Source organism: Manacus candei, unplaced genomic scaffold, assembly GCF_025592945.1.
Source record: "Manacus candei isolate 608988 ecotype Guabito, Panama unplaced genomic scaffold, ASM2559294v1 h1tg000065l, whole genome shotgun sequence".
Classification (NCBI taxonomy): Eukaryota; Metazoa; Chordata; class Aves; order Passeriformes; family Pipridae; genus Manacus; species Manacus candei.
Window position 1 is genome coordinate 769030 of NW_026138113.1, and position 23326 is coordinate 792355.

Here is a 23326-nt window from a genome sequence, read left to right on the forward strand (position 1 = left end):
TGGTGTTGACGAGACACTTCCAGCAGAAGGAGGGTTAAGTCCATGAGAAGGGGGTGGAGAGGGAATCCCAGCTTGGAACTTGAGACTTTCCAGCTGAGAAAGGAGGATTCAGAGATGCAGACGTAATCCTGCAGCTCTGCAACCAACTCCTGTGGCAGAGGAAGTCAGGAAAAGCACATAAATAACTCCACAGCCACAGTTAATGTAGGGCAGGACATAGATCAGTAGTGCCACCACTTCCTCCAGGGTGAGTATGGAAAAACTTCCTGGCTAAATGCTTGCAAATGGTTTAAATACTTTGAAATGGTTGGGTGTGAACTGCAGAAATTGAGGTGAATTGGGATTATTTGGTGCCAGATCAAATAGATGCTCTTTTACCTAAATGCAAGTCGCAGGTTCCCTTGGAAACAGCCCCCAGGAATGGGGATGTTTGAAGCAGAATCTCTGTTGTTTCCTGCTGTAAATTCAAAAGTCCAAAGGAGTTGCCAAGGACTGCAAACAAACATTTAGCGGGAGTGCAGATTTGTCTGTATTTAATATACAAATTTGAGCATTTCTCTTTGAATGGCTTAACTGCTTCCAGCTTGAGCTGCTCTCCTCCTGCAGCTGAAGGTTTCCAGGTAACCCACGTGTTGAGGATGGGCTTTCTTGAACTTTGAAGGATCTTTAGGAAATCTTAGTAGCTCTACACTTTATTTGCTGCCTGTGTGATATATAAAGACTGGGGAGTGTTTGTGGTCAGTCTGAAGGATCCAAAGTCTTCCTGATTGATCCAGAATGAAGGATGGGAGAGGAAAGAAATGCTACTGCCTTGCTTCTCTACAGGGGGCTTTCTCCCTAGCCAGGTGATGGGGATGTGATGTTGCAGCTGGGGTGTGATTTATTGCATTATTACCATTATTATTGCCAGGCTTTCTGGGCTGGTTCTTGGTTAAGTTGGAGTTCAGAGACCGTCTCACGCTGGGCTTTGTGTGGATGTGTTTGTAAAATGCCTGTTTTCCATTACAAACCCGGGAGATAAACGAAGATGACAGTCACATTTTCCTAACATAAATTTCTCCCTCTCTCAGTCTTCCTTGGAAACCATAAATTTCAGCAGCCTGTCTGTGCTCCAGACATCAAAAGCCCCGTGGAGGCGGGCGGGTTGACAAGCCCTGTTTGCCTGGGTCAGGTCCTGTGCAGAAGGACAGACAGAATCCAAATGATAATAGAGAGCTGGGGAGGGAGCAGAGTTAAAGGAGGAAGCTGCACAATGTGGGAGGGGAAGGCAAGTCTCCTGAGGGGACTTGTCTCAGCTGATACAGTTCAGGTGGTGGGGAGAGATTTTCCTTCTCTTTCTGGCCAATGAACATCTTCCTGTTTTCCTGTTCCTGCCCCGAGTGTTTGCAGCCATAAGGATCCAACCTTTTCTTCCTCCCAGCTCTTGGCCAAGTTGTTATCTCACCACAGCCCCATTAACACAACATCCTTTGCTCTTGGCCTTGGTTAATGCTACCTCTTGCCCAAATCAGATCCATTCACAAACTTCCTCTCCTCTGGCTTTTGCTTCTCCAGCATATCAAAAACTTTTCTGGACTTTCACTGTCCTTCTTGGCCTTTCCTCATCCCAGATCCTGCTGCTCATTTAAGATCTTTTCCTTCCCCCTTCTTGCACTTGGCAGGAACAAAATTTCTCTGCAAACTTCTTGCCCTTTAGTCCCTTCCAGCCCTTATGTGTTCATGGTCCTTTTGTCTGTTGGAGCCTTGGACCATCCTTTCTTCCTTGTTCAGCACCTACCACTATCTGTAGGATACAGATAGTAATTCATCCATGAGTTTCACTTGTCCCCAGGTCAGAGCCTTTGATCATTAATGCATAAACAGTGTTGTTTGTATTTTCATTATAATTAGGCTAAGATTAAGCATAATTAGCTTGGAGTTACCACATGAATAAAACCAAGACTCAAGGTTACAGATCAGAAACCTTGTTCTGGTTTTTACTCTGCTTTAAAAATTTTCCTGGGCCCTGCAGAGCACATCAAACCAACTAATCTGTTGAAATAAAACCTTTCTTACAACTTCAACCTGCCAAGTCCTTATCAACAAAATACTTGGAGGCCACACAGGCCCTCTAAAATTTCTCTTCCTACCATGTCGTTCCCAGGGATGATGTTTTCTAGTCTCTGGCTTTAAGAAGCACCAGCAGAATCGGGAGCTGAGCTGGTCAGTGAGGACTTGGAGCAGATTTTAGCAGAGCCCTGTTGTTTTCAGGGCTTCATGCTGGTTGAGGAACATGTGAGCATGTGGGCAGCACCACAGCCATGTCCAACTGCTTCTGGAAGGTGCCTCTCAAAGGTGTCCCTGCTCCCAGTCCCCTTCACTTGCCCAACACGACAACAGTAGTAACAAAATAAAAACATCTAAAGGAGGTTCTGGCTCTGGGGCTGTTTTTCAGTAGGTCCTTCTCTGTTTTGGCATTTTATACCAGCCCACTGCTGTGGTGAAAGAGGAGCAAGTCAGAAAGGAAACTCCAGACCCTGGTTTTGCTGCAGGTGACTGAGCCCTTCAGCAAGGACTCTTTCAGGTGCCATTCTGAGCAAAAATCAGCCACGTGGGCTCACCTGGGCTCATGTCCCTCCACTGTCACCAGCACCCTCAGGGCCTTTTCCAGCTTTCCAGCCACTCTTCCCCCAGCCTGGAGCACTGCAGGGGGTTGTTGTGACCCAAGGGCAGGACCCAACAAGGCCTTGTTGGACCTTTTTGGCAGCAGCAATGGTTGTGTTCACTGACCCTGGTCATGTTCAAGGATCCACATCATGTTTATGGATCCATATCGTGTTCACGGTGTGGGATTGTCACAGATAACCCCTCTTTTCCTCAAGGAGGGACTGGTTTGTGTTGTAAGGGACCTTAAAGCTCATCTCCTTCAACCCCATCCAGGGACACCTTCCACCAGACCAGTTTGCTCCAAGCCCTGTCCAGCCTGGCCTTGAACCCTTCCAGGGATGGGTCCTCCTTTTTCCCTGGGTCAGTAGCACCCTCAGGTTGCTGCTTTGAGCAGCTGAAGTTGGGCAGCTTTGCTTGCACATCATCATTCCAGGAAATCCTTGAATTTCCTCCTCTTTCCTGGCAGCGGGGGACACTTGCCAAACTTTTCTCTGCCTCATATCTTTCCTTTATTTCCACTCTGTGGAATTCAGCTTTAGCTGAGCAGCTCCAGCTCTTTCCAAGGACTTGGAGCTCTCTGTCATGGCTTTCCTGCAGATTTTGCCCAGTTGGAAGCACCAGCTCTGTAGACTTTGGAACCCTCCTGGCTACCCCAACCCAAAAGAGTTGTATTTTCCTGTCAGACACCTCTGGGGCTGAACTCAGCCCAAGTGCCAGGCAGAGAAGAGTGTCTCTCAGCGTTGGATGCCCACAAGAGCACTTTGTTTTCTCAGGGCACCTGCCAGAGCAGCTGATGCCTCAAGCACAGAAATACATTTGGCCTGAGACATCTCTCCAAAAATGTCTTTCTCTGTAGGTAATGGAAAATGTTTCTTTTGAACATATTCTTGCAATTTTTGCCTACACTGAATTTTTTCTTGTAGTAAGCTGTGAGTACAACAGATCTGTTGACTTTTTGCTTGCTCTGTGGTTCACAAATGGCCTCTCTTGGTGCCAGCAGCCAAGCTGAGCTTTCTGCACCAAACCCTGAGTTTTACCTCATTTCTTTATGCTTTGTGCTCCTCTTGCTGGCTCCATAATGCTTTAAAAAATTGTTCAGTGCTTGACAACCCTTTCCATGAAGAAATTCTTCCTGATTTTTGACCTGAACCTCCCCTGGCACAGCTTGACGCCCTTTCCTCTTGTCCTGTCCCTTGTTATATGGCTTCAACCTCCTGTCAGGGAGTTGCAGAGAGCGAGAAGGTCCCCCTTGAGCCTGCTGTTCTCCAGGCTGAGCCCCCCCAGCTCCCTCAGCTGCTCCTCAGATGACTGACTCTTTCTATTTGATTCACTTCTAGTGGATTCCAGCTCTGCCAAGGCTTTTCCCACAGGAAAATGTAATCCCCTCAGGATTACCTTTTGGTAAAGTAGTTTCACAGAGCCAAATAAATAATCCCAGAACCAAAGATGGATCAAAGCTACCAAGGCCATGAGACACCATCTTGCATGTGCAGCAGTCACAGTCAGTGCTCCTGCAAATGTGCTCCCAACCCTTTGGAATTGTTCATCACATGGCCTCCCTCCAGCACGGCACCTTGTTCCAAATATTCCATGTGTGACCTTCCCAGCTCATGGCTTATCCAGGGAGCAGCTGCAGGCCCTGCAGGATCACTGACACCCCAGGAATCCCTTGTATTTTTTAGGGAAAGCCCAGAACTCCTGTAGCTGTTTTTGGAAGCTCAGTTTTATGGATAACGAGTCCCTTTGTGAGGAGGCTGCAGCTGAGGGGTTTCCGTGGGAGCTCAGCAAGGATCTCCATGCTTGGCTCACTCTTGGTGTGCAATAGCAGCTGGCTTTTCATTCCATCAGCCATGTTTTCTTCGATCCAGGGAAGAAGTAGTCCTCCTCAGCCATGGTCCCGCATGGACTAGAGAAACCTGGAAGTAGCACTGTCCTTGTATTGATTGTGGAAGGCACAAATGTTGGGATAAAAGGTCACAATAGATGGCAGTGCCCGGGAAAACTCCCATGGGAGAAACAAGACTCCAACTGGAGTGATCATCATCATCACTGGGCACCAAGTCAGCCTGTCCTGGCCTTCAGCCTTCCTGGGATGTTAATTCTGATGGGCTCCACATCAGGCAGAGTCTATCTCTGGGACAGATGAACATTATCCTTTTATCCAGCTCCGTGATTTCTGGGAGGGGGAACAGGGAAACCTTCAGTAACCAACTGAAGTAACCAACCCAGGGAAATGCATGGAATAAAGAACCCTGTAGTATATAAACATTCCAACCTCTTCCCTTTCTTCCGTGATTTGAGTTCTTCACATTTGCCATAAATAAGGTCAGATTTTAAGTAATGATAATAAAACCTGGTGGCAGTTGTACAGTGTGGGGCGATGTCTGTCCAGCAAGTCTGAGCTCTTGTCCTCATATGTCTGGAAAATGTCTATTTATATCCAATGTACAGAGGCTTTTTCCAGTTTCCAGGTGGGGATTTGCTGGAGGCCTGAGCAGGGTCCTCCTGGAAGCTGCTGGGACAGACTGACTCATTCCCTGCTATAAACAGCAAATGCACAGAAATCGCTATTTCTTTTGCACTTGTTGCTCCCTCTTTTCATCCTGTGTTTTAAATTCACTTGTTTTTATGGCAGGGAAGTGAAGCCAAGACCAACTACACTCAGTCAACTCCTCCCAGTGTTTTAAGCTTAGTTTTAGCTACTTGCAGCAGTAGCTCACCATGTGCACTCTTTAACAGGGCAAAGGATGAAGTACAGGCCTCAAAATTCACTGTTTCCACGATTTTCGTGTCTCTTCTCATCATTATCAGATCGTCTAAGCCCTTCTAGGTCTGGTCTAGTCCATTCACTTATTAAGATAAAGCTGGTTCCTGCAATCTACTTCCAGTTTGGTTTGGTTTGGTTTGATTTCATGTGTTCCCAGAACAGTTTTTCACTTCAAGCTGCGAAAGCTTCCACTCAATTAACAGTCTAATGAATTCAGCTGAATTCCCCCTTATCTTCATTCCATGGTCCTGTTTTACTCGTTAACAAAATGGGAAGTGTTTCCCTACGTTTTGTAATTCCTCAACACCAGTTTGGATTTCAGCTCCTGCTGAGGATCCTTTTCCATGGGAAGGGCCATGGCAGGACATGGGACACACAGAGCTGTTCTGTCCTATGGAGACACGTCCTTCCCAGGGCTCCCAGCATTGACATCTGTGGTCATCACCTTCCCAGAGCATGGAATTCCCCCCTCTCTGTGGCCCTGCAAGGGCCACCAAAACCAGTCCCTTCCACACTGCACATGGTTCCCAGAACTCCCATCTTCCTCCTTCCCAGTGAGGCATTTGGCCATGGGAAGATGTGACACAGAGACAATTTAAGAGTCATTAAGGTTGGAAAAGAACTTTAAGATCAAGTCCAACCATCAATCCACCACCACCATGGTCACCACTAACCACATCCTCAAGTGCCACATCCACATGTTTTTGGAACACCTCCAGGGATGGGGACTCCACCACTGCCCTGGGCAGCCTGTTCCAATGCTTTACGCCCTTTCTATGAAGAAATTTTCCCTTATACTCCACCTGAATCTCCCCTGGCACAGCTTGAGGCATTTCTTCTTGTCCTGTCCCTTGTTCCGTGGGAGCAGAACCCAGCCCCCACCTGGCTCTCCCCTCCTGTCAGGGAGTTGTAGAGAGTGAGAAGGTCCCCTCAGCCTCCTAATACAAAATGTTGGCATCTTCAGGTGTAAGTCTTCTGCCACCAGTTCCATTTGGGGCTTGGCTGTGATATAGACAGTGATGGAGGAACCAAACTGGGGGGCTCTTTACTGCCACTGGGACAACTCTTACCTTGGCTGATCTCAAGCTGCTGAGCAGATCCTGAACTTTGGAGCCAACCCCTTTGCTGGCCTGTGCAGCCCAGAGTCACACTGGTCCCTCACAGCAGCACTTTGCAGTGCAGGGGTTTTGAAACGAGTTTTTAAAATATTTTTTCACCTAGAAAAACTGAAATTCAGAAAAGCCAGCAGAGACAGTGCCAAGGTTTTCTCCTTCACAGACCTTGAAGGACCAGTGTGGGAATTTGGGGATAAACCACAGCAATGAGAACCTGGGCTGTGTAAGCAGCTGTCACTTCATCGTGGAGAGCTGGGAAGGAGCTGGATCTGACAGCAACAGCTTTTTCCTTTCCTAGAAGATCCCAAACTGCTGCTCCAGGATCTGTGCCAGGCTGAGACCAAAGCAGAGAGCCCGGGGCAGGGGTAGCTGGTTTCTTTTAGCTTTTGGAACTTTGGGAGCCCTGGAGAGGGGAGAAGTGCTTTGGGGTAGGAGTGACCTTCAGCAGAGAAGCAGGGTGGGCTGGCAGCCCTGAGCAACCATCTGCTTCCACTTTGGGACCAGGTTGGAGCTGTGCTTCACTTCTAGCTGACTGGAGACAAACCTGTGCTGCTCCTGCAAGTTCTCACCCTCCACAGCTGGGAAAGGGGGATGTGACACTGTGGAACCATGGCCTGTGACACAAGTTTTAATTTAACTGTTCAGTGACTGAGGTCAAGGAGCGTTTGGACAACACTCTCAGGGACAGGGTGGGATTGTTGGGTGTCCTGTGCAGGGCCAGGAGTTGGACTGGATGATCCTGATGGATCCCTTACAACTCAGGATATTCTGTGATTCTGTGGTAGAAGGTTCTCATGGCAGAGCATGGAATGAGATGATCTTTAAGGTCCTTCCAACCCAAACCATTCCATGATTCTATGGTTGGGATCCATCTGGAGATAAAACACACTGGATGCTCTAAAGGACTCCAGCAATGATGGCTGAACCTCCCCTTCCCCAGCAAGACCCAGGGCAGGAAGAATTTCTTCATGGAAACAGTGGTCAGGCACTGGAAGGGGCTGCCCAGGGAGGTGGTGGAGTCCTCATCCCTGAAAGGTGTCCAAAGAAGGACTGGATGTGGCACTCAGTGCTCTGGGCTGGGTGACAGGGTGGGGATCAGGCACAGGTTGGGCTCGATGATCTGGGAGGGCTTTTCCTACCTAAAGAATTCTGTGACTCTGTGTTTTTCTGCTTCTGGGATTCTCAGTTCAGAAACTTCTTCCTCGCCCATGAACTGTTTTATGTGGTTCCCTCTCTCTGTGGAGCAGCTGAGCTCCTTTCCTCTCCCACCACGGACACTTTGCAAATTTATTTTCCCCTGGATGTGCCCCTTCCCTGGGAACTGAGCATCTCACACCCAGCTGGGCCAGAGCAGCTCCCAGCCTGTGACTCAGGGCTCCCATGTCCTGCTCCCGCCGTGCTGCTCTGGGAGGATCTTCCCGAGCCTGGACTGTGACCTCGCTCAAGGAACTGTCTGGTGTCTGTGTCTGCCAAGATCTGAGAGCAGCTCTTGCTGCAGGAGACACTCAGAGCGTGGTAGTGTCTGACCTTTGCAGTTCATTCTTGAGAAGAGGGAGACAGAAAGGCAAGAAATCAAGCAAACAAAACAAGGAACAGCTCTGGAAGTGCCAGAAGCAAAAGCCATTGGAGATAGCAAATTTATTTGTTTTTTTTCTTCTATTTTTAATCGTCACTTTCATTTTTCTCTGGAACTCGTGGAAAGAACAAGCTTCTGGAGAAGGAAAAGTGACTGAACTCGTGCTTGGACATAAATAATCTGGTTAATCAGCACTGCAAGGGAAGGAGGGCAGAAAACTACGTGAAAGTTGAGCTGAGGTTTGGTCAAACCCCTCTTTCTTTGGGCTGTTTTGCCTGATTTTGCAGAGAGCTGTCTCCAGCCCAGAATCCAACCTAAGTGCAGTGTTATTAAAAGAATTCATCTTTTAAACCCCAGCAGAATTTGTTTGGATTGTTAATTTCCTTGAGGCCTCGGGCCCCTGGATATACTGGAGTGGAGAAAATCCGGGGGTTAGCACACGAGGTATCCAGTTGCAGGGTCTCCCAGGGGTGGGAAATCACTTTGCAAACATTCCTGATAGTCCTCGTGGGGAGAAATTATTATTGGTGATTACACAGTAAAAAACTAAATGATCAAAGCAGATCCCACACAGGGATGTGGGTGCTGAAAGAACAGGAAAATGGATGGGAGAGCAGGGAGATGAAGGCTCCACCCCAGTTCTGCTGGATTATCCCCCACTTTGTCCCTGGATGGAGCCACATGAGTGGCTACATTACACTTCTTTCAGCAGAGGTTATAATAAGTAACTCCAGGATGGAGGAGTCATTCCTGGCTTTTATCCAGTTCTCCAGCTTTTTGGGACCCTTGGAAAGATGGAAACCAGTTCTTTATTAGCTGGCACTGGTGCACTTTAGACTGAGCCTTGCATCTCTTGATTTCTAGAACTAAAGGGATTCTGGAAGTGGCAGTTCTCGTCCTTGCTGTTCCCTCCAGGCCTGGATGTGGTGACACTGCTGCTCATCTGCCCCCAGAGTCATGGGAGGGGCTTTCACCAGGACATACCTCATACAAAAAATAGTGTGTGTGTTAATATGGAGTTATTTAGGGTGGAAAAGACCTCTAAGATCATCAAGTCCAATAGTTAACATTTGCAAGACCATTAACAAAGTCCAAGAAGTGACCTGGGTTAACTCTCTGATCCTCCCAGCATTCTGCAGACTGAGCTTTGTAATCTTTATAAGCACAGAAAAGAAAGGAAAAGACTTCTTTGGCTACTAAATAATGCTCGGTTTTGTCCTGGCAGCCTCCTGCAGCTCCAAACGTGGCTTTTCCTGGCTGATCTTCCAGTGCCCCCCAAGCAGAGCTTTGTTTTCCCAAAGTGCACCTTAATTGCACTGTATATTTTGGTTTGTAGGGCTTATGTTGTGAAGGCAGTTTGGCAGCAGATCATCCCCCATGCCAGGGGAGAGCCCAAGCTCTCAGTGCTTTGCCCCTGCTGGGGGTCCCCCCCAAGACCCATCTCCCCCTCCCCAAGCTGGCCTGGGGCTTCCTGCCTTTGCCATCTCTTTTACCTTACTAAATTCATAATTATCCTGGTAAATAAACATCTTCCAGCTGCTTCAGTGGCCTCAGGCCAGAAAACAAGGCTGGGAGAGTCACTTTGGTGTAGCATTTTATGCTGTCACTGGGGTCTGGCTCAGGACTCCCTAAATTTGCTCCCTCAAGCTCCTGCCTGGAAAGGTTTGTGAGTGAGAAAAGCACAAGGGAGGAGGAGAGTGGAGTGGTGAGCTTGGGGAATTCATCTTTTCCTCCCTAAGGAATTCTGTTAATCCTTATTTCCAGACATCACAGGGACTTTACACTTGACTGGAGGCAAAGCCAATCCTTCCCTTTATTCTCTACAGAAGAAGAGGAAAACCACACAGCATCCTCTTCCAGACAGCAGCAAAGGGCCTGGGATCATTTTCACTCAACTCTAGGTGACTTGGATTTTATAAAGAAAATAATTGGAGAGTGTGAATTTTCCATCCTCTCACATTCTATATCCTGGGAACACCTGATGCTCCCATAGTTTTCCATATGGAGCTGCAGATCCACCTGCCAGCACAGACTGTGGTGTCTTTTTGTGTTACCGTCACAGGGGCTGTGAAAGCCACGGGGGAAAAGCGACATCTCCTGCTCTCCAGATCCCACAGATGGGACATTTCACAAGGAATGGCATCTTTGCTGCAAAACCTTGTTTTGGTGAATGCAAAGAGGTGAAAAGCAATCATGTAGAGATGGCAGAGTGTTTGCACCTGTGGGTTGTTAAGGAGGTTTCTGTGCTCACCAAACTCTGGGCACCTGCGTGTCCAGGCTCGGGAGATCCTGCACATCTTGAAAACAACAGCCAGGAAAATCCTGTAGAATTTAATAGAAATCACCTGATTCTAATTGTTTCTAAACCCCTCTTTCTTTATTTTAATGTCTGAGGTGGAGCTTTGTCCCAGCAAAGCCATGTTAACACCCAAACCCATTCTGGTCCTTCTCAGGCAGTTTGGTTCTTCGGCTGGGAAAAAAAGATTTCCTGCAGGAAACTCCTTCAGGAGGGAGAGATCTGTGGAGTGACCTGAGCTCTCAGCCCACAGGGGTTCAAGGTTAGTTGATTTTATGTCACATCTTTTAGAAAAACTTTGGAACTGCCACAGAATGTGAAATTACCTTTGGAGAATGAATATCTCCTGCAAGGGAGTTCCCAGGGATGTGCAGAGGGATTTCATAAAGGCAGGGTGAGCAGAGGAATCTTTTCTCCATTGTGTACTCTCTCTCTACCATCCTGGATGGAAGAGGAGCCTGGGTTTGTTTGCATCTTGCAAGAGAAGTAATTAGTGCTTTACTAATGATGTCATTTGTGTAAGTTGACAACACCATAAAGGACAGGGTGGGAAGGAGCAACACCAGGGCTGGGTGTTAATTTTTCTCCTTTTTTTTGCTCAAGTTTGATATTGGGCTTCTTGTACTTAATGTTGTTTAATCCCAGGTTTAATGACAAGTTTCTGCTCTAACAAGAAGGAGTTAATTTGCTGAGTCTCTTCCTACTGATCACTTTTCCTTGCTCACAAGAGCTTGGATTTCTCATCTTTTCTATTTTATAAAAACTATTTTATACATAAAAAGGGGTATTTCATGCAAATTAGGAGGTGAGAGGGGGAAATCTAACCCCTTTTCCTGTGGCTCTGGGAGTTTCCGCTGTTTCCCTCTCCAAAATTTGTGGACAAGAAAAGGAATTAAGCAGAAATGGAAAATTTGAGTTGTCAGTGGCAGGGAAGACACTTGAAACACCTTTCCATAATATGCCTCATCCACTCTTCTGCAGCACCTCACACTCCAGGTTGGGAAAAGCACAAGAAGTCAGGAAATGGTGAGAACAGAATTAGTTTTTAATTTGTTTTCAGCAGTTTTTAATAATCCCCAATGCTGTTAATAATCCAGTTATATTCCTCTAAAGAATAGAACTAATAAACTTCCTTTTTTTTTTAAGGTATTGCTTGTTCAGAGGGTTAAACCTTCTCCCAGGTGCTATTCCATAAAATAGCAGTGATTGAAACTCCAGTAATTTTAGTCTGCAGGACAAAAAAAGACTTATTTGAAGCTTATATAGGTCTGGTTTTTCAGTGTCTACAACCTCCCTCCCCCCCTAAAATAACACTTGAGCCATGTTGAGAGAAACCTTGGGCCAAGTTTTACAAGTAACCACATGCAAAAGTGCTTATGCAACTGCTGTCTTAAAAATGAGCTAAAATTCCATGCAGAAAGGAGAGCTTTGGGATACTTGTAGTCTGTGGGTGAGATGAGGCTGGTCTCGTGCTGTGGGGGATGCTGGAGCTGGTACCTTTGTGGGCTTCACACCTTGGATTTTGTGGTTTGTGTCGGTGGCAAGAGGGAGCAGGGAGGGTTTTCTGTATGTCACTTGAGATTGGGCAGAAGGAAACGTAAGGAGATGAGCAGCACCTCCTCGAATTACTGTCTGCAGGTTAAAACAACACCATAAAAAAATATATATAAAAAATTCAAGCCCTTTTTTCCAGCTGGTTACATCTGTGTGGTCTGTTCAACTAGGGAATTCCTGCTTTGGAAGATCTCCACAGCTCTTAGAGGGCTGAGGAAGATGTGTTGGAGGGGTTAATCAGCTTCTGTCCTCTGGAGACCTTGAAAATCTGGGCTGTGCCTCTGAGGTCATGGTGGCCCCGGGCTTTGGATGTGTGTGAGCGGGTGAGACACACGTTTGGTGCTGCAGAGTCACTAAAAACCAGCACGGAACCATCCCAAAAAGGAAGAGCAGAGGCCTAGAGCTGGAGTTTGGCTTTGCCCCAGTCTAATGGATATTCAGCGCTGGCCTGGAGACTGAGATTAGCAGATAGTTGTTTTCCTCAGGGATTTGGGGAGATCTCCAGCTTGGCTTTCCAAAGGCTGGTTCTTCCCCTGTCTTGTGACGGGTTCATCCCATGGACACACGTTAGCAAGAAGCAGATGATAAATTAATCACCTCTGGAGATTTTGAACTCTTTATTCCTTTTGTTTTCTCCCCCTTTCCTTTCCTTTCACACAATGGCACCGCGGCCTTCCAGACGGAGTTCAGAGTTGGCTGTGGCCTTCCAGAGGAAAACGATTCCACGATGGGGATTTAATGGGAGACAGCTGTTCCCCACAGCCCTGCTGGCCTCACCTCCTCAGCAGCGGGTTAAAAATCATTAATAACGATTCTAATGACATTAATCACGACCAGGGAGGAGCCACAGAGGCCTCTGATGAGCTCCTGCCTGGTGGTGACAGCACAGGGTGGGCACGAGGTGTCCCCAATGGTTGGGGCAGTGAGGGTAACTCCCATGGGTGGGTGTGGGCACAGTTTGGGATCTCCTGGAAAAATGCAAATAGGGATGTGTGTATGTGGGGATGGTCTTGGCTTTGGGTGTTGTTTTCTTACCGAGGATGAGCTGGATTTGAACAACACAACTGGCAGGGAATGAACCTTCTCCCTCTGTTTGAGTTCTTGGTGCTTTTTACATCAGCCTCCCTCTACTGGATCCAAGCAGGAAAAAAAAGAGTTCTTAAGTTTGGTTTTCCCTGTTTCAGTTGGTTGCACAGCTTGGAGGTCTCTCTGAAGTTGCCCCTGTTCATGTAGGAAAGGCCTGGCCAGGAGGTGACACGAGCAAGGCAAGGGAAGGGGCAGCTCCATCACTGCATCCAGCTGGTGTCTGCTTCTCTCTTTTTGGTGCCATCTGGAAAACCACTTGCTCAGTGGGAGTGGGAAATGTGGGGAGGATTTATTTGATAAACTGGGGTGTACTGGGACACCCGACAGATGGATCCAGTTTGCGAAACGGCCTTGTGTTTCCCACATGCTCCTGCTCTGTGTCAGGCAGAACCTTGCCTGGGAAAGGCCTGGGATTTGGGACAAGGGGTTGGATCCAGGCTCTGATGTAACCCTTGTTTTGGTGAGTCACGGAGGCCAGTTTTTTACAAGTCCCCCACGCTGACCTCTCCCAGCAACTGTTCCGCTCCTGCTGCGAGTGCAGGGTCATTCCTGGGATGTGCTGCCTCTGTTGCCCTGGTGCCACCCCATCATTACAGGTTCAGCATAGGGAGCCTGGGCACAACACTGAGGGGTTGGTGGTTGGGAAAAACCATCTAGATATCCAGAGAGAGGGACCCTCTGGGAATTCTGCAGCCCGTGGAGAGCCAGGGAAAGCTGCTGAGCCGACACCTCTGTGCTGCTGACATCACCAATAAAGCTCAGCGAGCCTTCTCCAACTGCTGAGCTTGGATTTAATCAGCTCCAGAGCTCCAGCAGCACCCCGTTGTACTCCACGAGCTCCCAGAGGCAGGAGAAAGAAAGGATTTCTTTCAACACCCTAGAAAAACCATGAAAAACAGTCTTCAAAACATGTAGAGCCCACCCTGGCTCCTACCCACTGGTGCTGCCTCGACGTGTTTGCAACAGGCTGCCGGAACCTCCTGGAAGAGAAAGCCCAGGGCTGCTGAGGAGGCTTTGCAGGAGCTTGGGATGGATGGATTGTTGATCCCATTGGATCCTTCAGGGGCTGCTTGGTCAGAGGTGAGTGTGGCTGCAGCCCTGACAGCTGCCAGTCACACCAAACCTGTCCATATCCTGCTCTCCTGGGTATTCCTCAACACTCCACACAGAGCATCCAGCAGGAATTGCTCTGGGGTAGATGGGCTGTGTTGTGACAGTGGTGTTGAGTACAGGGGGCTGGAACAAGAGGGGGCTCAGGCTGCCCTTCAGCTTTGAGCTCCAGGGAGGGGCTTTGTCTCCTTCCCACTGATGGGGAAAGCTCCACTTTGCTGCTGTATTGCTGTGAGTTTTTCTTTTGTCCTGTTAATTCCTGGCAAAATAAAGCCCAACCAACTCCAGGCAGAACCAGAGAGCAGGTGACAGTATGTCACAGAATCATGGAGCATGCTGAGTTGGGAGGGATCTGTCAGGATCATCGAGTCCAACTCCTGGCTCTGCCAGTGTTTGTTCTTTTCTGCTCCTGCCATCTGGAGCAGCACCTGCCTTCACCTCCTTCCAGGTCTCAGCCAAAAGTGTGTCTGTTCTTTGCCCCTCTTGTTTCTTTCTGCCCTGTTTTTTATGACTTACCTCTGTTCCTGTAGCAGCTCTGGTGTACCCAGATGCCCAGTTTCTGGTGGCTAAAATGAAGCCAGGTTAATATTCCCTCATGGAATCCCTCCAACTCCGTGATGGGGCATTTCTGTGCTTTTAGCATTTTTAGTGTGTTATTTTGAGCTGTAGTGCTTTCACCCACATTGCCCAGAAGCCATGGATGTGTTGAAGTGAGTTGTGCAGGTGGTTCATTGGTTGTGCACTAAGAGCTGTGACCTCCTCCATCCCCCCTGCCCTTGTGGAAATGCTAAAGGAGAGTTTCAGACCCACCAGCATCCTTCCCATCCCTTTTCAGCAGTGAATACCTCCCAGGGATTTGCTCCCTGTGGATGATATTGCAGCATTTTGCCCGAGTTTTAAAACAGTAAAACATCCCAGAGTTGCTCAATCTCAGAGCCCCCAAATCTGAGGTTATTCACCCCCAAGTTCCCATATTGCTGCCATATGAATCATCTCAAGGTCATTGCTGTCCTACACAGCTGTGCAAAGCACAGAGGTGACAGTCACAAGTGCTCTCTGTGGTGGGAAGGACAGTTTCCAAAGGGAAGAGGCTGTGCACAGAGCCTGGACCTTTTCTTCTCCCTCTGTTGCGAACACTTCAGTCACAGCAGATGAATGATTTGTTTGTCATCAAATTAAGGCCCAAGCTGGGCCTTTGGCTTTGCTGGTCCATTCAGCAGAGTTTTGCTTGTGTCTGGCCAAGAAGTGACTCAGTGTAACCATGACCGAGGGGCACGAGCGTTCCCAGAGCCAGGCAGGGAGAGGATTAATCCTTCAACAAATAGAACCAACATATTTTGGTTCAGTATCAAGCTCATGAAGCAGAGGAAACCACAGGCCAGTGAGATTTGGATCAAGAGCTGATCCACAGGGAGAGAATGGTTGGAAAAGGACAGGCTGTGCTGATCCTACACCCAGGATAAGGACTTGAGTAGGATCAGTCCTCCCTGGGGAGCTCTGGGAGCTACCAGACAGCTTTTCAGCTGGGTGGGATCCAGATGGAGAAGTCAATGGGAGCCAAACTAGTGCGTGGGTTGCTGAGGATCTTTCCATTCCTCATCTTGAATCACAGTTCTAGTTTTTATATTGTAATAAACTCAATGAATCCTTCCCTTTCACAGTAGCACAGGACTAGTGGTGAGCTGGTTTCAGGGTGTATAACAAACCCAAGGCATTTGAGGGGCTGGTGATGCAGGATGGGAAACCATCCCCGTCCAGGTGGCACTGGGATGAGTTGGGCCAGGAGGGATGGATCCAGCTGGAAGGCCTTTTGAGTAAAGAAGCAGGGAAATGGGGACATCTGTGCTGAGCAGAGACTTCTGTGAGATCCCCTGGAGGACCCCAGTGCTGTGACTCAAACCTAAAGGGCCTTGTAGGAAATATGCTGTGCTCAGCTCTCCACAGCAACAGCTTCCAAGAGCCCCCACCCCTTCTCCCACTCATAATAGCTTGGGGTGCTTCAAGCAATTCCTCATTAACTATAAAACTCCCAAACCTCAGCAGAATTGCAAACAGATGGATAAACAAAGCAACATGTCCAACAACAGGAGAAAAGCCCTTAAAAAGCAAAAACGAGGCAGTCCCTGCTCCTTGGCCTTGGCATTCCTTGGTTAGAGCTCAGTTGATGGAATGTTTTGTGGATACACCTCAGTCAATTTTGGGGAAGGGCTGACTACCCTTCCAAGAGGCTGGGAATGGTTTGTTGCAGGATCAGGCTTGGGCTGAGCTGGTACTTCAAGTGCAGTGGAGTGTTGCTGACCACACTGACCCAAAGACGTGGTTTATTCTTTTGCTGTAGAACCACAGAGTCATTTGGGTTGGAAAAGGCTCTAAGACCAAGTCCAACCGTCCCCCAACACTGCCAAGGCCACCACTAACCCCTGTCCCCAGGTGCCACATCCACATGGCTTTTAAATCCCTCTGGGGATGGGCACTCCACCACTGCCCTGGGCAGCTGTGCCAGGAATGGACAGCCCTTTTCATGAAGAAATTTTCCCAGTATCCAACCTAAACCTCCCCTGTAGCAACTTGAGGCCATTTCCTCTTGTCCTGTCACTTGTACCCTGGGAGAAGAGACCAACCCCAATCTCACTACAACCTCCTGTCAGGAAGTTTTGCTTTTACTCCAGGCATTAAGTTCTTGGGGCAGGGAGGGGGAAATGTGTATTCCATAAATTTGGACACTCCAGCAACACTGGAGCTGCCACGGCCTGGTGAACCCTGAGCACTGGGCAGGGTGGAGGTAACTCTGGAAGTCCCAGTGAAATGGGGAGACATGAGGAGTGTCCTGGAAATGGACTGAAGTTGTTGATGATGCTGTTGGGGGTTGTGATTGGACTTTAAATAAGGGTTAATTTTTTTAAGATACAGATTTTTGGGTCATTTTTATGCCAAGTGATCTTTGGTTCAGTTGGGTAGGGCAGACTTGGGACTGTGGTTCTTTTGACCATCATTAATTTGCAGGAATCTTTGTAAGAAATAGAGAAAGGTCTAAAGTGTGGCTTTTTTACCTTAACACCTGAAAAAATACTGGAGAATAGTGAGTGGGAAGTGCTGTGTGTTCCCAACCTGCAGAGAAGCTGCATCCCTCTTGTCTGTGCCATTCCTTAGCAATGTCATATTCCTGACCCACATCCTTCTGGGATGATTATTCTCCCTGTTCTTCCCTGGCCCTTTCTGTAAAGGGCCTCTGTGCCTTCGGAACGTCCATCATCACTTCCTGCTGCTGCAATGGAGCCATGGCAGGATGTGGCTTTTGTTCCCATCAGCAGTGGGAATTTCTGCAAAATAGCATTAAAATTGATGGCAGCTCCACATGAAGCACAGCAGGGCTGCTCTTCCCAGGAGCATTCCAGAAATCCATGGCCTGCATCCTGCTGGGCCAGCCAGTGAGGATCACAGCTCCTTGCTGGGAGCCACTGAGGGTCCTGACAGACCTCCCTTGGCTTTTCCCCCTAACTCTGGGCAAAATCCTGCCAGGGATGGGGTTAGCATCAGGGATTACCTCCAATATCCCTCCATTTTCTCTCTGATGGGAAATATTGATGCGTGCCCATGGAATTTTTTCATCAAGATCAGGAGAGGGGACAAGTTGTCCTTCAGGGGGTCCCCAAAGGCACAAGCTCCATCCTCTGAGTAGCTGAGTCCATCAATCATTTCCTGCCTGAGGCAGCTCCTCCTTTTAGTTTGGCTTCTGCAGCAGTGAATGGCACTGCCACCTCTGCACAGGGTTGTCTTGCCTTGTTCAGCTTTTCTGTCAGGGCAGCAGCTCATTTCTTCCCCCTCTGCACATCTGCCCATGGAAACCTCTACAGAAGCCAAACCTTGGGCTGGCTTGAGGGAATTTTCATGGAGTTGGGGGCTGGAATGTGACCCATTGCTGGGAAAGTTGAGATTCCTGAGCAGGCACTGGGAATGGGAATGCACTGAACACAAGTGAGTTGGGCTTGTTGGTGTGTAAGGGACCAAACATGAGGAAAAGCCTGTGGGATCAGGGAACAGAAACCAGGAGAGCTGAAGTCAAGTCTTGGCACTGTGATGGATTTAATGTGTTGCACTGAGCGTGTCATTTAAGGTCACCTCCTTAAAAAAAAAAAAAAATCAGCTTCTAATTTGGGGAGTTAAGTCAGGCTCTGCCAGTGTGGTGAACTCCCACTGCTTGGAGTGGTCTATTTGGAAATGTTTCCAAGGGCAGTCCCTCAGCCTGGGACTTCAGCTGCCCCTACACTAGAAGATACTCATGAATAATTTAAGTATCTTGGCTTCAAGATTGGTGATGGTTGTTTTCAAAGGATGGTGGAGAAGGAACCCATTGTTGGAAGTTGTCTACAAAGGTTGGGCTCTTTGGGCTGTAACTTGACTTCAGCTCAGGGCACATGATACAACAGGGAGGAGTAGCAGCTGGGATTTTCCATGGAGCTTGAGTTGTTCATGCACAGTTTATGAGCATTTGGTGCCTGCTCCTTCCCAGATCTTTGGGAAACTGCTGCCAAAACCCACCAGCCAAATGTTGTGTGAGCAAAATGTGTGTGCCAACCAAAAACCAGGCAGTGTACCCTGAAGGAAAGAAAACCCCCCTGGAGTGAACTGATCTCTTGGATCAGTCCTGCACATGTTCATTTAATTGCAGAGTGAAATAAAAGGTCTCTGTTAGGCAGGGGAGCAGCTCTCTGGCTGAAAGGCACCATGGATGACTGGATTTGGAGTCTGAGCTCAGCCAAAGGCAGAAACACTTCAGTGGTGCTGGGGATCCATGTGCCAAACCTCCAGGTGCTTCTCCAGGCTCTGGATCTGTCTGGGGGGGTGTGATCCGTGTGCTGCACCTGCCGTTGGGATAAACCCAGCCCAGGCTGCTCCGCTCAGTGGGAACTAATGTGCTTGGAAACTTCTCCTGAGGGGCTTCTTAAAAGCAGGGCAGCCTTCTGGGCTGTTTCCTTGGGAATTGCTTTCACCAGGACCTGTTTTGCACGGCGCTGGCAGGGCTCTCTTGGCCCCTGCAGAGCCTGTCTGGCTGTTTGATCTCAGAGCAATGGGAGCAGAGTGTGTGCTGAGTGTGTCACCTCCAGGGAGCCATAAAGAAGGAATTGAGAGTTCAAGCAAACAAAACCTGGAAGCTTTGATAGAGTAAGGTCAGAGGAGACACCCTCTCCATGGCAGGACACTGTGTTTTTTGGGCTGCTCTGCCTGGCTGCAGATCTCTGGCACGGCACGGAGCGTGTGATGGACTCATGTTGAGCTGGGTGTTGAGGCTGTTCATGCTGCAGGGAGCAGCTCAGACTGGGTCAAACAAGAGGGATTTGATGCAAAAAGGGGTGTTAACTAAGACACAGTGCTCAGAGAGTGCATCAGGTACCTCTTATCCTCCTGCTCAGACTCTGGCTGTGCAGGGCCAGATGGTTCCCTAAAAAGTATGAATCTAGGCTGAAAAGCCACGATCTCCAGCTCAGGCAGGGAATTTGCTTTGTTTCTCTTGCTGTCCCTGCCACACTTATCCCACAAATGGGGAGATTCCAGCTCTGTCTGAATCCTGACTTGTGTTGCATTGTCCCAGCTGATAGATGTATCTGGACCATATGGTGCCCAGCGTGGGATTTCTTTGCTCCCTGCAAACCAGCTTGGAACTGGTTCTGGGAGCCAGAAACCTGCGGGAAACAAGACTATTTCCCAAACCCCTCTTCCCTTTCAGTGCTGGCTTTAGGAACATGCTCCATCATTCCCATGTTGAGCAGGGCACCAGCCCCATCCCTGGAAGTGTCCAAGGCCAGGTTGGACGGGCTTGAAGCAACCTGATCTAGTGGAAGGTGTCCCTGCCCATGGCAGGGGGTGGAACAAGTTGTTCTTTAAAGTCCCTTCCAACTCAAACCATTTAGGATGGTACGGCAGAGGAAGCAATCCAGAGCGGGGTTTACCAGGTCAGAATAGACTGTGAGCCATTTCTCCACCTGTGAAAGGGAGCAAATAGACTTTCTTCTCTTCCCTAAGGCCCTGTGGGACCTGCTGGTGCAGCACTACCGCAAGCAAACTCCTGCTGTCCACGTCCAGCATGTCCAAAGATTATTTCATCCCTGTCCTGCATCCCAGCCGGCACAGGAGCCAACAGAAACGTGGCTCCAGGATGGCCACAGCGGTGTGAGGAGGGTGGGGGGAGCTGGGATGGGGTGGGCTTGGAGCTCCCATCTCCCAGACCCCATTTGCAGCCCCCCAGGTCTGTGCTCCATGTGCAGGGCTTGGATCTGCTCCGTCTCCCGCCAGCACCGACGTGTTGGAACAATCCCAGTGCACCACGTGCAAAGGGACAAACTGGAAACAAATGCTGGGCTCCAGGACTTCACCCCTGACTGCGCCAGCTCAAACAGTCCAGGCCCTCCTGGGCCTCGTGGCCTTTTAATTTGTCTTCTTGTTCGGAAATCAAGCTGATTTCTGTCAGGGAAGATAAATGTTGTCTACAGAGCTCAGATAAGAATGATGAAATCTGTCCTTTTCCGAGGGCTGTGCAGAGGGTTTGGGGGATGCAGTTGGAAAGTCGGGACTAGACTTGCCAAGAACACAGAGGCTGAGCAAGAACATGTTAAAGGGGTTGGACTGGTTGGGGGAAATGACTGTGAAGCCTTTATTTGAGGTCATTTGCCCATTTATGTCCCAAATGGATTGTGGTTGAGAGGTGTTTCTGTGTGATCAGTTAAACACACGCTGTGCTGGTACAGTCTGGTGAAACAAGTCTTGGAAACACAAGGGCAGATCCTGAAAGGTCTTTCTTTTCCCTGGATATTGGGAAGCCAAGTGTGCTACTCTCCATCCTGTTCCCACACAGCTTGTGTCCACCTCAGGAAACCCCATCAAACCCTCAGTGCCAACACACAGCCTTGCCCAAAGCCTCGCAGAGAGGCCAAGGTATGTCCCTTCACCTGCCAGGAGAAGGGTTTTCCCCCAAAACAGGGTTTAGGGTAGAGATGGACAGAGGGACATTTGCAGAGTCAGCACTGGGGTTTTGCTGTGAGTGGGGAAACATGTCTTGCTTTCACCAGTGCTGTGTCTTATCCGAAGACATGGATCTTTGGTCCCCTGAGCTGTTGGGATGTAGGACAACAGGGCTCAGTGTCAAGTGGGGTGGAGAGTCTGCACCCCAATCCTGGCTGCATCCAGCCTGGATTCACCCTTTTTGTCATTTAAGCAAATAAATTTGCTTAAAGCTCTTGGTGAGCCCTTCTTAGTGAGTGTAGGTGGTGTTAAACATGACATTTCTCAAATAAAATCAGCAAAACACTGTGGGGCAGCCCCAGTTCCCTTGGCTTCTTTAAAAACACAGCTCTTAATTTATCTGCTGGAAAGTTTTTAAAAGATGCTGTTTGAAGTCCCTGCCTTTTTTCTGTTTTATGCAGGAATTTGGCTACAGGAAGTCTTAGTGCTTTCACGTATTTGGTATCAAAATCCCTTTATAGACCAAATAATGACTTTTCCGTGGTAGAGAGACTGTGACCCAGACAGATTGCTCCAACCTGTTCGTGCTGCTGAGACAGACCAAAAAGACAAGTCTGCAGCTTTTCTGTTAAATGTTCAGGCTTTTCCTGTTTTCAAGGACATTTTTCAGAGGAGAGGAGAAGAGGCAGCTCTGAGCAGAGCTTTTGTGCCCTGGCCTTGTCCATCCCAGAGCATCACCGAGGTGTTCGGAGTGTTGAGCCAGTGGCCCTGTAGTCACCTTGGCTGGCACTTAAGGAAAAGACTTGCCAAAAATTCCTGTGGTTTGTGAACTCTTGGGCTGTCAGGAGGTTTTCCACCTGCAGTGAGTCTGTATGAAAGACCTCCTATCAGCAGTGGTTAATCCCCTCTTTGGAGCAGCAGCTGCGGCTGCTCCGATCCCACCCCAGACAGGCTGATAACGAGCTCGGTGAGGGTGTTTTCATCGTGCTGACATTGGAGCCATGGTGATGAAGGCTCGGGCTGCTGAGGGAGAGGGAGCCTCTTGTCTTTTCCATGGCACACACGGGATTCATTAGGGACGTGCTTGCTGGGCTGCTGCAGCTGGAGAACGTGACGTGCCCCGTGCAGACAAACCACAAGCGCTGCCCTTCCTGCACCCCCCGGGTGCCAGAAGGAGCTTGGGCAAAGGGAATGAGTTGCAGGGAGGTGGGATGACAGGAGAGGTGGAAGATAAGGATATGGTTTTCATTTCAACATCCCATTAAACAGAAGGATGAATGTTCCTGGCCTGGCAGCTTGTTTGCAGTTCTGCGTCGTGCCGGTGCTGTCAGGGCCCCACATGTGTCTGGGAATGAGATCCCCGAGCAGCTCTGCCTCCCTCAGGGATTGCAAATCCCAGCTGGCTTTGCACAGTCAGTTATGCTGAGTGGAAAGGGTGGCAGCTCACGACATGGCTTTGCAAGGCTGGAAAATCAGGCAAGTCCCTGACTCTGTTTAAGGGAGAGTTTGGCTTTTTCAGTGTTGGGCTTTGCTGGGCTCTGGTATAAGAGAGCAGGAATTTGCTGTTTCAATGGGAACACACAGAAATAAAATTGGGATGACATTTAGTTAAGTGGCAAGGAGTGCACCAGGGACATCCCTCTGCATCAGCATTGCTCTGGGTTTCCCATGGAGGTGGATGTTGGGAAAGTCTCCTTGACACAACCGGGGGGGCAGGGGATCAGTATTTCCAGTCTGTCCCAGTACGCTGTTGGGCTGGATCATCCCTGGTCATGCCTGGCTTTTGTAGCCTCTGCCCAGCCACCAGCACTGCAATGCTTTCCAAAGGGAAGTGTTACATCCCCTTTATCCTGTGCCCATTTCCACAGGGGCACCTGACCAACCATGTGGTTTAGTGTGTAACCTCAGGTGCCAAAGAGGAAAATCTCTCTAAGGCCAGCCCTGGGCATGCCAGGTCTGCAGAGTGAAGGATCTGTGTCCTGTGCTGCAGACAGCTCTCAGCTTCTTAAATCAGAGCCCTGGCTTCCAGGACTCCGAACCTGCACCTGGAAAAACTGCAGGAGCATTATCCCAAACCAGAAGTCGTTGTGTCTCTCTGAATCTGGCAGTTACTTTTTCCACCCTTCCAATCTCTGATGTGACTGTGAGCAGTCCAGGTGATCCATACGAATGCCTGCCTGTCCATTGGAGTATGGATCACTTGGGTGCTCTGAAATGGG

General features: G+C 48.9%; 1 protein-coding gene across 1 annotated transcript in view; it reads left to right on the forward strand.

Annotated features, from left to right (window-relative positions):
* Positions 1 to 58: 58 nt before the first annotated feature.
* ZNF469 (zinc finger protein 469) overlaps positions 59 to 23326 on the forward strand; it is a 225809-nt gene continuing 202541 nt past the window's right edge. Inside the window, exon 1 of the mRNA XM_051805704.1 lies at positions 59 to 247. The gene's annotated coding sequence lies outside the window, so the exon portion shown is untranslated. The remainder of the gene's footprint in view (positions 248 to 23326) is intronic.